At 33.3% G+C, this 11,605-nt stretch overlaps 1 pseudogene; it reads right to left on the bottom strand.

The window, feature by feature from the left end:
• Window positions 1-10,058: 10,058 nt before the first annotated feature.
• LOC134360405 (olfactory receptor 5T2-like) lies at window positions 10,059-10,948 on the bottom strand (annotated as a pseudogene).
• Between the last annotated feature and the right edge of the window lie 657 nt (window positions 10,949-11,605).

The following is an 11,605-nucleotide window of genomic DNA, read 5'->3' as shown; positions in this document are numbered from 1 at the left end:
CCAGGCCATTAATTAGTCTTACTCTGGGAAGAATCCCAACTCATTGGATTTCAGGTGATATCACCTACGGAATTTGTAGTTTTCAAATCATTATATGCAACATATGTCTTTTTTTTTTCTTTTTGATAATGTAATTTAAAATAAGACTCACTTCTGCTATTGAACCCAGAACCAAATTTAGAAACCATTACAGCATGAGCTACATAACAGCCATTTTATTTTTGTGTCACATACTGGTTATCATTACAAGGTGTATACAGTTGCTTGTTGATTCTGTCAGCTACATACCATAGAAAAACTTTGGTGTAGAGTGGAAATCCTGATATATTATATAAAAAAAATGTTCTTTTATTTAAAAATCCATATAATTGGTTATACTAAATCCAGTTATTAGAGGAAATTATAGTAAAAAGCAGGAACCCTTTCCTTCTCACCCCTTAGCTTCTGTCTCAATCATAGAAACCATGATTAACTTATATAACAGACTTTGACTTACTTCTCATTACAACTCCACATATCTAAATGATATTCTCATTCCATTATCCATTTGATCTTTAATATTGTATTCTCACTCCACTGTGCTTTCATGTGTTTTAAGCATTGTTTAATGGTGTTTTGTAATGATAGGAAGTCATTTAGCTGGGTTGTAGGCGTTCCCAACATCCCCACTCTACATAACATACAAACAACCCAATAAGCAACTTATTCATTTCCTCTAGAATAGTGTATGCAAACTTCAACTCTTGAGTGCAAACTTTCTGATTTTTTTTCTATGTTAAATATCATGTAATTTATGCATCTATAGTTTATTCAGTCTGACAATGAGTGACAAGCAGGCATTCCTACATATATTTTTTTTTTTACCTTAACAATATGGTAAGGTTGAAATGATGTGTTTAAGGTTACAGTTATATTTTTTGTCTGGCTTATTTTAAGATAAGTAACAATTTACTTAATTATATTTGTTAATTTACCACTTGAAATTATCAGGTAAATTACCTACAACTATACTTATCCAACAATTAGAAATATCACTCTACTATAGGGAAGGCTAACAGGATGGGCAAACAGTATCTTTTTATGAAGAATATAGATGAATGAAAAGGAATGTAATAAGAAATAAGAGAAATGAGATGTTGTGTGATTACTCTAAAGTATTCAAATTTTACTTAAAGTGGACATGAAGGAGACAAAGAATTATTTGATCTGGATAAATCCAATTGGACATGGCATTGATAAGAAAGGAGTATAGTTACTATATTGGACTTTAAATACTATTCTTATATCTTTATTTCATCTTCCATCAAGTATCAAATAGTTTGAATTAACAATTGTAATTTGAAGATTGATTTTCCTCTACCTCTGCTATTTCCCTTTTCAATTTTTTTTAAAGACAGGTACTTCCAAACTTTCATGAAAAATGGTCATCTATATTCTGTACAAAGTCTTCCAGAGTTTAAAAAATGAGGACTAGAATGCAATTCATCCTAGGAGGCCAACAAAACACTGATTTTTTTTAAAAAAAGTTATAATAAAAAGCACTATTGTAGAACCACCATTGTATTTACATAGATACAAAATTGTAAACAATATTAATGTCATTGCTATCCAATTATAAATATATAATAATTATAACAGACTACTTTTAAGTTGTGTTAATCTCATGTTTGGCTGAGAAATTTAATTAGGGAAACCTTTAAATAAATTCACCATATTATCAAATGAAATTTAAAAATAATCGGCATTTGAATAAATGGAGAAATAATACCACTAAAAATGGTCAAAGATAATTAAAAAAATAGAGGGAAAATTTCAAAACTTGATAGAATACATTATAAAAAATAGACTGAACTTACTCTTTAAAAAGGAAAATTAATACTTTATTTAAAAATGTTATAGGAGTCCTAAATACATTCCTAGAAATACTACGTTCCTGGGTTATAAAACTCAGTGTTGTTTAACTGCCAATTGTGCCAAATTGATCTACATGCTTTATGCATTTCCAATCAAAATATTACTAGAGGAGATTTTAGAACTTGACAGTAATTCTAATATGTATATACGAAATGCAAATGATGAAAATAAGTAAGAGACTCTTGAAAATGACCTGAGCTATGAAATATTAAGAATGATAAAGCTAGAGTTATTGAGACAATGTGAAATTGACACAAGAATGGACAAACACATCAATTGAACAGAATTGGGAAATCAGAAAAAGGCCCATCATTGTACAGGACCATGGTGTAGACAGGGGTAGCATGTATGGACAGTGTGGCAAAAAGTCTATAAAGTAAAAGGAGCAGGAGAGAATTATTATCCCAACAGAGTATTACAAAAATGGATATTCAATTAATCCATATAAAAATCAATCCTAGATATATCAAGAACTTAATGTAAAAAAAAAATGGTGTAACCTTAATAAATAGACTGCACCATGTATCTAAATAAAATTATTTTTGAAAAAAATTAATCAGCATAGAAATTCTAGATTAATTAGGCAGAATATAATTGCCCATAAAATTTACTCTATCCGACAACCTATTCACAATATTAACAAAATATTTACAAAACGTAAAAATGAACATTCATTACCAACAATACAACAAGGAAAGTGGCAAAAGTTTGATACCTTAAGTTACAAACATTATATCCAAAGAAAGAAATTGTCCACAGATGTGTGAACAGTTTGTCAGACCCCTTCATCCCAACACCCACTGTATTTTAATTTTACAAATCTCTCCAATTCTTCTGAAACTCAACTGAGTGGGTAGTCTTAGATTCCCCTCCCCCCACCCCTGCTCCAGCACTCATTAGGGAGAAAAAAAAAAACAGGGAAATGGAGCAACAAGCCTGACTCTTATCTGGACACAAACTCCACAGCTACACCAACAATTGGGGAATGGACCTGAAGCTTAAGGAAACCCCCACATGCAAATGGAAATAAACAATCTCAGCTGAGTATCATCCTAGGAGATGATAAAATTTTGCAGATATCCTCAACTGAGATAAACGGTCTGTCAAATTGAGAAGATTGTGCTGCCACTCAAAGGAAGGAGGGGAAAAGAGAAAGAGGTTGAAAGGAGGAAGAGTCTTGAATAACTCTAAAACATACCTCGGACTCAGAAGTCTTCGGATACGTTAGCATCAGCAGAAATATGTACAAATATTAAGTATTTAAAAACTACAGGACAGAAAGACGAACACTTGTATTTTTCTCATGCAACACAGTAGACAGTCATGAGCCCTTGTTCATGTTTCCATTCCTTATTGTGAAAAATGCACTGCATTGTCTCAATAGAGAAATACTAACTGCAACACAGGGGCATTGTGGATGATAAAAAATGGTGTTAATCTAAATTACAATTTTGGAACCCCCCAAAATATGCAGGTTGGCAAATCCTTCTAGGTAAGAATTAAACTTTTGTAACTTTGTAAAGGAAATGCAGTGTTATACTCATGAGTTTCAGGGCTCAAAGTCAATCCCCAAACCCCTATTTGGCCCGTGATAATTCCTGTAGATTTTTTCAAGCTGCATATTTTCGATATAATTATATTCCATTATGCTAGATTCTCAAATAACTGGGATAAATCCTTTGTGCTGAGAAATATGATTTGTGTGTACTTGTGCCATATAGTTGAGACCTGTGGAGAGGTACGGAAAGTTCTTTTCTTAATGCATTTAAGTACATTATGTGATAGGAAAAGGAATATCCAAATTTAGAAGTAGGAAGTGTTTAAGGTGTGTGCCATAATAAGAAATGTACTTGTATATTTGGTCTCTTCACCCAGTTTCTGGCACAGAACACTTAAAACCCTGTAATTTCCTGAGCAATCAGGATTATAGGAGCATCTTTTTAAAAATTATTTGAGCTTTGACTACAGTTACTGACATAGTGCTACTAAATCCCTTGTTGAAAATCAACTGAGAATGAAAACCTCTCAATGCATTTAGGTACATTATGTAAAAGGAAAGAGAATACCCAAGCCTAGAACTATAAAGTATTTAAGATGTGGTAAGTTCACCAATACTGAAAACAGAATGAACATACATTATTTATAATTCTTCCAAGGGTTAACCTGACCCTTTATTTGTACTGATTTTAAACTCAGTTTTACCCCTATTAGAAATATGATAGGAGATACTTTCAAACCTTGAGCCTCACCATCAATATGAACACTGCATATTTAATTCAGAAATATTAGGGAGAAAAGCATCCTATTATTGTGGTGTGGTAAACATATTAGCCTAAGTTATAGTGCCTAATATTTTATTTCAGCTTTTCTGTCACTTGCTATTGCACATATCACTGTACCAAACCATCTGTCTCCTCATCTCTTACCATTTTGGCCCACCTCTGACTTGGTCTGCAGACTTGGTAGATTTCTTCTGATTTGCTACCAGCTTTGTGCTAGTGCTTCCCTTCTTTTCCTTAGGGCCAAGTGTTTGGAGAACTTTCTCAGACCTTATGTAAGGCAGCTAGGAATTGCCTGAAATTTACTGAGTCAAGGAGCAATTCTCAAACAATAAGGGACAGGAATCAATGGATAAATACCAAAGCTTCCCTGGCTTTCCTTGAACAACTCCTAGATTTCTGCAAGACATCTCAGCACATCTTAAGGTACTGAATCCCAGTTGCCTACAGCAGTAACCTATTCTTTGCTGCCACTTCATTAGCTTTAACCTTATTTGTCTCATATTCCCCTTTCCTCATTTATGCTTCCTGAAATCACCAACCAAATAACATTACTTACCCAGGTCCATGCATCAGGGATTACTCTTCAGGGAATTTATGCTCTGACAAACACAGTCTTGAATAGTATTACTAAAGCAAGGCTACAAAAGGCCTCAAATAAATCTCCATGTATGCATGATAACAAGACACAATGATAATATGACACTCCTAAATAACTGAAAACCCTACCAGAGAGCTACTAGCATTTGCGGCATAAACACTCACTTTCTGCCTCAGAACCTCACACCTGAACATCAACGTTTTTGTTTAGACATCATTCCAGGTGGAATATTTGAAGAAGAATGCTCTGTGGCCCTTCAGAGTGTTTATTGTTTAGAATCCCAGTGTAATATAGAAATAATAGCAGATAGAAACAAGGTCTCTTCCTACCCTCAAAGAACATAAAAATAGTATTAAAAACACATCATTATTTCATAAAACATAGTTATGAAAGGAGATTATTGCTATATCTGGTATAGTGTACTGTCTGGCATTAGTGACTATGCTCATATCTATACCTCAAATTAAAGACATGGGTCAAGAAAAGTCACGGGAGCTTATGTGAGAATCATGGTGACCAATGCCAACTACTCACCTAAAAGGAGGAGTGGGTTCTAGTTTTCCCATGTGATTACTAACCCGATGACAGCCAGAACAATTTATGAGCACCTCTCCTCTCTGAAACACTCTCCTGGGAGGTTGAATGCAATTTCCTGGCTGTTCCCAAAGCATATAAGAAAAAGAAACATCCTTGGGTGTTGTTAATTATTCAGGGCATCTCTGATTTCCCTATTGAGAAACTGTTCTTTATATACAATTCGGCTGCATTTTTGGTGTTAATTTGTACTGTCCCCACTCAAATATCTGGGCTTAAGCATACTGTTTATTGGGTTCATGCTTGAATCACCCGCTAATTACTTCAACATTCAGTATTTCTCACAATGGCTTTGGCCTAGGTTTATGTCTGTGGACAATGATAGAACTCTTCAAATATGTCCTATAATGGTTTTTAAAGATTCAGAAACGATACAAATTATGAGTATGGGTGTAATTCTTATTTTTGTTTCTTTTTAACCTAAAGAACTCAAAGTTAATGATACCTTAATTCTATATCCCATAATCATCAGTCCTCATCTTCCATCCCCACTCATTTCTCCTTCTCTGCATAGATACCTCTTCCACAAAGTTGGCACAGTCCTTAAAAGCGAATACAGCCTTATGAAGTAAATGTTGTGCACGTATTCATGTGTAGACATATGTTGTTAGATATCTCATTTTGATACTTAAAGTACTCAAACATCTACATGTTTCCAAACTGTATTCAGATTACTGCATACAAATCAACATTTTCTTTTTTTTTTTTTTTTTTTTAAGTTTTCTTTTGTCGATATACATTGTGGCTGATTATTGCTCCCCATCACCAAAACCTCCCTCCCTTCTCCCTCCCCGCCTCCCCCCCAACAATGTCCTTTCTGTTTGCTTGTCGTATCAACTTCAAGTAGTTGTGGTTGTTATATCTTCTTCCCCCACCCCGGGTTTTTTTTTTTTTTTTTTTTTTTTTTTTTTGTGTGTGTGTGTGTGTGTGTGTGTGAATTTATATATTAATTTTTAGCTCCCACCAATAAGTGAGAACATGTGAAAAGGACATATAAAATGGAAGAAAATATTTTCAAATAATATGTTTGATAAGCATCAAATACCTATAATTCATTAAAAAACTACTACAACTCAATAGCAAAATGTTAAATGACCCAATTAAATTAAAATTAAACTAAAAAATGGACAAAAGACTTGAATAGAAATGAAATATTCCCTATACCTGTTAGAATGGCTATCATCATCAAGAAGGAAAAATATTGAGAAAAAAAGACAGCAAGGATTGGTGAGGATATGGAGAAATTAGAACCTTTGTAACTTGCTGTCGAGGATATAAAATGGTACAGCCACTATAAAGAACAGTGTGGCAATTCCTCAAAGAAAATTCAAAATAAAACTACCACATGATCCAGCAATCTTGCTTTCGGATATTTATTCAAAAGAATTGGTATTAGGATCTCAAAGAGATATTAGTAAGCCCACGTTAATTGCAGCATTAGTCAAAATAGCCTAGATCTGAAGAAAACCTAAATATCCATTGATGAACAAGTGGATAAAGAAAATGTCGTATATCAATAAGATGGAATGTTTTTCAGCCTTAAAAAAAAAAAAAGGATATCCTACAATATCTCCAATATATGATTATACGGATAAAACTGGAGGACATAATTCTTAGTAAAATAAGCCAGTCACAGAAGGACAGATACCATGTGATTCCACTTTTATGAGTTATTGGAATTACTCACAGTTATAGGATTAGAAAGTAGAATGGTGGTTGCAATGGGCTGGGGTTGGGAGAAATGGAAAGTTGCTAATTAGTTACTATGGAGTCTCAGTTATGCAAGATAAATAACCAAGACATGCTACAGCAGGTATTAATCTTGGAAACATTATGCTAAGCAGCCAGGCCTCAAAGATATCCCTCTCTATAATTCCTCTATATGATCCATCCAGAATCAAAAAAATACATGGAAATTCAACACAGGTTGCCAGGGGCCGAAGGAAGTACAGAATAGGGAGAGAGTAAATGGTTCCTCAAACAGTTTATGGAAAGATTTGCAAGACATGTTAATTATATTTTTCCACAATCTTTTTGAAGTATCCTCATATTTAAAAGGTACATTGTAGTGATGAAAAATTTTTGGAACTAGATATAGGTGTGAATGTAATAATTGCCACTGAATCATTTCCTTTAAAATAGTTAATTTTATGGCATGTGAATTTTTCCTTAATTATTTTTAAATCAGCTTAAGTATATTATCACATGTTTTTTATTTGTGCATATCTTTTGGTGAAGTGCCAAATTATACATTTGACCACATAATTAATGTATTTTCTTGATAAAAATTTGTGTACAGACAATAAATGTAACAATAACTACATGCCATAAATTAGTTGTCCTTCTAATTAGTTTATGATAGCTATTGGCTTATAGAAGTTTTACATTTGGTGACCAAATCACCAAACTTTAAAAAAAAAATTATAATTAACTTAGGGAATTCCAATAAACTTAAGACTTCTTGTATATATTAACAATGTAACTATTTTACACAATGAATATTATTTCAGTGTACAATTTACTATACATATTCATACTAGTCAGTCTATTTCTACCATACTAATCATATTTTATAAAATTAAAACTCTTCATAAACACCTTCCTATTCCTATTTATCCTGGTTCTACTTCTATCAGGTTTGTTCTGTTACCAGAGAAAAACCCTATCTACTATTTCTCATATATATGCAGATTGTCACATGTTAATTCACTCAGTTATATGTTATTCTCTGATTTTGCTGAATATATACACTTATTAGATATTTACAATTTTTTCCCAGTGAGCCTGTCATCTTTGTATCACCTCCCAGCACAGTAGAAATGTTTTCTTTACTCCAACACCTCACCCCACTTTGAAGTCACCAACTTTTGTTTATTGTCAGTTTTATGTGTCTAAGAGAGTTTCATATCATTTCACATTTACAATTTCCAAACCATTATTGAAGTGTTTGCATTGCCCATAAGAAGTTTCTTCCTTTGTAAATTGTCTGTTGTATGGTACTTTATTCATTGTCCTATGGATTTTTCATCCAGAATATATTAATTCAGCAGATAATTGAATCTATTTTCTGAAGTCTGTGTCTTTTTCTTATGCCATATATGTTATTATTTCTATAATATACACTTGAAAAATTTTAAGCATAAGGTTTATCATTCTTTGTGATTTTCAGCTGTGTTTAAGGATCACTTTCATGTTTTATTTTATGCACACAGATATACACATACACACACAGGTTGGTCCTTATTTGTATGATTTCGGTATGCACAGATAATGGATATCAATGACCACGACTTAGTTTTGAAATTTGGAGGACGGAACAATATGATATCAGAAGAAAGTGCCCTCTAGACAGAAAAAAAAAAATCAAATTCATAGCTTTTGTGAAGAAGTACATTGTGGTAGGAGATGTTCAATATTTGTACTGTTGAGATGTTTTTTTAAATTTGTTAATACCATTTTAGGAAAACATCCTTTGGTTTTATTGTACATTCTAAGGAAATTACCTTGCTGTGACTAATGAATAAAAGAGACTTAAGAAAGAAAATGAGTTCATAAGATAATAATTTAAAGTAATAAATAAAGATGAAGGAAAGCAAAAGAAACACTGCCATTAAAACTTATCCTTGAAGGAAACAGATCATCGTGATGAAAATAATACATGTTGGAAGCAGGGTTATATGTGAGTGTAGACCAAACCCTTTTGTATGCCTTCCCTCTTGGGCCTGGACAGTGAGGAATGGTGGCATCTGAAAGAGCATCACACAGTGGCATGGGTCACAGGAAAACAGTCAAAAGCTGAGTAGGCGCAGGGCATATAGGGAATCCCACAAGAGTGGGAGGGGGCTTAGTTCTGGAAAGAGCTGTATCTGCCAGCCAGTTGTACCTTACTTTGAATTGTGCTTTTCTTCTGTTATTCTTGAGTTTAAGTATAATCTTCATAAGTAACAAGTCTAATTTCTATTTTCTGTGAAAAAATAAAGATTTGGTTTTATGCCCATTTTTTGGATAATATAGTAAAAGAAGGAGAAATACACATTCCCAAATCAGCCTAATAAAGACACCTGACAATTTGAACACATTATCTGTGGTGTATGAACCACAGGCTGTGATGAGATTTCTGCAAATGAGCATGGACCTAAGGACAGAGCATTTTACTTTGAACTGGCTTCAGACACAAATGACAACATGGAAAATGATCTTCACTTATGTGAACAAAGGTTTTTCACTGGATTAGGTGGTGTATGATCAAGTTACTCAGCTATAACTATAACATTGCTATAATTACAACTATGGGACTCTATATTATTTGAGTTACATGGAGACAAAAGTAAACAATAAACAGCATTTTATAGTAATGATTATAAACATACGTGCCTGGGTGGTTTTATTGTGTGTATATCAGTTAGTATAGCATATCTGCGCATAAGTGTAAATACATGTATATATGGACATACTAAAATGAAAATAGGTCACCCTGTTTTTTCTGAAAGTAAAAACAGTATAGGTAGAGGGTTGCAATGATCTTTATTTTAAAATGTCCAAGAATAACAAAATTAAGCTATTAAATTAAAACAAATATTTCATCAGACTCTCTTGAAGTTGAGGTACAAAATATCATTCAATTTTTTAAAATTTAATTTTCAGTATGAAATGCATACTTTATTGATAAACTAATTTTTACCAAACACTTTTTGCATTGCCCATTTTACATCTTTGTTCCTTAAACTGTAGATGATGGGATTCAGCATGGGAATCACAATAGTGTAAAATATTGATACTATCATGTCGTGGTCCAAAGCATAGCTGGAACTTGGTCTCATGTAACTGAAGAGGATAGTTCCATGGTAAACTGTCACTCCAGTTAGGTGCGAGCCACATGTAGAGAGCACTTTTTGCCTACCTCTAGCAGAATGCATTTTGAAAACAGCCAAAAGAATAAAACAATAGGAGATAAGGACAATCAGGATAGTGACTACCTCAATACAGCCCACAAAGTAGAAAAGTAGAAGCTGGTTTGTGTGAGTGTCAGAACAGGAAATAGTGAGGAGAGGAGTAATATCACAAAAGATGTGTCTAATTTCATTGGATCCACAAAAGGACAGGCTGAATGTGGCCACTGTATGTATAGTAGCATGTAAATGGCCACATAGCGATCATAAGCCATTGCAGCCAAGAGAAAGCACTCCGTGGTTCCAAAAGTAACAGCGAGAAATATCTGTGCTGCACATCCAGGGAGTGAAATGACTTTATCCTTTGACATAAAGTCTATTAACATATTTGGTGTAATAACTGAGGAATAGCAGGCATCCACAGAAGACAACACACTCAGAAAATAGTACATGGGGGTGTGAAGCCGGGAATCACCAATGACCAATATGATCAGTCCTAAGTTTCCCATGAGAGTAAAGAGGTAAATTGCTAGAAACAAGAAGAAAAAGGTGATCTGCAGTTCATCGTTGTCTGTGAAGCCCTTCAGTACAAATATGGTAACTTCAGTGACATTCTCCATGTTAAAATCTCACAGAACAAACTTGAAGATATTTATAAAATTACAGTTCATATCACTATAAACAATGAACAATGTTGTGAATCAAAGGAGCATGAACCATGACTTCACATATATACATTCTTGCACTCATGATTTCTAGCAGCACATCAGAAGACAGTGACAAGTGTTCATGCCATTTGCTTCAGAATCAAAGACGGATATATTCACTTACTGGCTGAATTCTTGCTACCTCAAAAACCATCGGGTCTACTGGTTAATTTACCACTGAATTTTATTAGTTGTTTTTACATTAAATAACATTAAAATGCCAAGTGTTTGCTAAAGAAAAATTCTTGCTGACATGCAAACACATGAGATAGTGTATCAGTGTACAGAGCATTGGAATAGTATACCAGAATTCTACATCTCTCATCAATCGTGTAAAATTATTTGCTATAATCTACACACCTGTACAGTGAGAATCATAACATTTATTTTACAAGATTGAAACATATACAAAATTGAATTTTTATCTTTAATTATAGAATGTGCTGAATTAGATTGGTTTTATAGTGTATACTATCAAGATTAAACTCAATAAAATACATTTTGATTAAGATTTTTTCTCAGCCCATTCTTTGTGTCTCCAAATTATTCTTTAAATAATTGAGTTTTTTAAATCGTGTAATCCTTTGATACCCAATCTACATATGCACATCACCATCATTT

Source organism: Cynocephalus volans, chromosome 12, assembly GCF_027409185.1.
Source record: "Cynocephalus volans isolate mCynVol1 chromosome 12, mCynVol1.pri, whole genome shotgun sequence".
NCBI lineage: Eukaryota > Metazoa > Chordata > Mammalia > Dermoptera > Cynocephalidae > Cynocephalus > Cynocephalus volans.
This window is presented reverse-complemented; position numbering and strand designations above follow the sequence as displayed.